Source organism: Otolemur garnettii, unplaced genomic scaffold (genome assembly GCF_000181295.1).
Source record: "Otolemur garnettii isolate 467f Iridium unplaced genomic scaffold, OtoGar3 scaffold00011, whole genome shotgun sequence".
In the NCBI taxonomy this organism is placed as follows: Eukaryota; Metazoa; Chordata; class Mammalia; order Primates; family Galagidae; genus Otolemur; species Otolemur garnettii.
This window is the reverse complement of record NW_003852406.1, coordinates 27,466,888-27,469,433: the sequence shown is the minus strand read 5'-3', so window position 1 is coordinate 27,469,433 and position 2,546 is coordinate 27,466,888. Positions and strand designations below refer to the sequence as shown.

The 2,546-nt window shown below is 43.5% G+C and overlaps 1 protein-coding gene across 1 annotated transcript in view; it reads left to right on the top strand.

The window, feature by feature from the left end:
- The window catches only part of PTPN9 (protein tyrosine phosphatase, non-receptor type 9), a 107,312-nt gene that overhangs the window by 27,603 nt on the left and 77,163 nt on the right, over positions 1 to 2,546 (top strand). The window lies entirely within an intron of this gene.

Sequence of the window (2,546 nt, the reverse complement as noted above, 5' to 3'; positions counted from 1 at the left end):
CAGCTCACAGCAACCTCCAACTCTTGGGCTTAAGTGATTCTCTTGCCTCAGCCTCCCAAGTAGCTGGGACTACAGGCATCCACCACAACACCCGGCTATTTTTTTGTTGTAGTTGCCGTTGTTTGGCAGGCCTGGGCTGGATTAGAACCCACCAGCCCCAGTGTATGTGGTTGGTGCCCTAGCCGCTGAGCTACAGGCTCAGAGCCCTAACTCTACTTTATTGACAGCCATTCACATTCCTTCTTTCTTTCCCAAAGTGTCAGCTATCAGAAGAGAGGCAAAAATTGTTACTAAAAGGCCCCTTCCTCCCCCTAGGTCTGCCAAGTCGGTTAGTTTTTTGTCCCCAGAAAGACTTTCCAGGTTTCCTCCACTTGTATGGTTTACCCCCTTATTAACCAGCTAGAATGTATAGCCCTTGGCAGTGTTCAGCTTCTTCCATATGCAGAGTGACCAGCTACTGTTGTTCCCATCTGGGAACCTGGATGACTCTGCTTTTGTTGATGGGTGAGCAGCTTCCTGTTTATTCTCCAGATTTTTTAAATTTTTCTGTGTTTCTCTTCTGCCTCTCAACTTCTTGGCATGAATTTTCTCCTGTGATGATTTAGAATTGTTTACATCCTTGTTCTCTTGTTGAATTATTTCCTCTTGTCTTTGGGAGTTCTTTGTCCTCTTTGGTAAGTTTTGCCTGGAGAGTGGTTTTTAAGCTTGAGAGGAGAGATGCCAGTTTATTTTTAGTAAATCTGCTATTGACAAATGCCTCTAGCAGGAAAGTGAATGTGGCAAACTTCCTGGACTGCCTTGGAGGATCCCTGTCTGGAGTTAGAGGTTATACAAGCAGCTGTAATCCTTTACTCCTTTTTAGAGCTCTCTTTAGAGTGCATGGGGCCAGCACTCTAACCATTGAGCTACGGGTGCCCAGCCATATAAGCAAACTTAATATTGTTTGGTGGCATAGTTTAAAATACTTTAAAATATATTATGCTCAAAAAATTCCTTTTATATGTATTTATTTAAAGGCTATATAAAATTAATACATTTGGTGTTTATTTATTTATTTTAGAGACAGAGTCTTACTTTATTGCCCTCAGTAGAGTGCCCTGGTGTCATAGCTCACGGCAACCTCCAACTCCTAGGCTTTGGTGATTCTCTTGCCTCAGCCTCTCGAGTAGCTGCAAGGCTGCTACACTGCCTGCTACAATGCCTGGCTATTTTTTTGTTGCAGTTTGGCCGGGGGTCGGGTATTAACTCACCACCCTCAGTATATGGGGCTGGCACCCTACTCACTGAGCCGCAGGCGCTGCCCTTGGTGTTTATTTTTATTTTTTGAGTAGATACTATAGTAAGATTAAAGTTAAAAACAATACTGGGTGGCACCTGTGGCTCAGTGAGTAGGGCGCTGGCCCCATATACTGAGAGTGGCGGGTTTGAACCCAAGACCCAGCCAAACTACAACAAAAAAATAACTGGGTGTTATGGCGGGTGCCTGTAGTCCCAGCTACTCGGGAGGCTGAGGCACGAGAATCGCCTAAGCCCAAGAGCTGAAGGTTGCCGAGAGCTGTGATGGCACAGCACTCTACCAAGGGCAACAAAGTAAGAGAAAAAAAAATTAAAAATAGTACAGAAGGGAATATGGAAAATATTAATTTTAGCACCACATCTCTCACTAGTTTTTCTTTTTCTACCAGTTTTTCTTTCTTTCTTTCTTTCTTTTTTTTTTTTTTAAGAGACAGAATCTCACTTGCCCTTGGTAGAGTCCAGCTATTTTTTGTTGCAGTTTGGACGGGGTCAGGTTCGAACCCACCGCCCTCAGTATATGGGGCCAGCGCCCTACTCACTGAGCCACAGGCACCACCCTCAGTTTTTCTTTTTTTATGTATCCTGTAAGAAAAATCTCATGTATAAACAAACACCTGACATATGTTACCTACTGGGTGAATGATGTGTGTCTTTTATTTCTCAAGGCCACTTAGGCAGAGTAGAAAGACTATAAGGATTTGGAAAGACTTGGATTTAAATCTCAAAACCTCAGCTCTGCCACTTATTGGTTGAGAGACCTTGGAAGCCTTGCTTAGGCTCACAGAGCCTCTGATTTTGTCATGTGATTGGTAATACTTTGCTTGTCAAGGCTGTTGTTGAGTATGATGTATATATGTACAATTTCTTCTTCCATGTGTCTTAAATGCTTCACAAATGGCTGCTACATTTTCCTTCATTTCTTCCTTCCTCCTCTCCCTACCCCCTTCCTTAACCCCACCTCCTTACTTTCCCCCCCATTGTTCTTTTTTGCAGGACTATATGCTGTCTTGTGTGAGTTGGGAGAGATAAAGTTTTACTTTATTTTTGTTTTTTTAATTTTTTTTTTATTTTTGGAGACAGAGTTCATTTTGTCGCTCTTGGTAGAGTGCTGTGGTGTCACAGCTTACAGCAACCTCCAACTCCTTAGGCGATTCTCTTGTCTCAGCTTCCGGAGTAGCTGGAACTACAGGCGCCCGCCACAATGCCCAGCTATTTTTTGTTGCAGTTTGCCTGGGGCTGGGTTGGGGCTG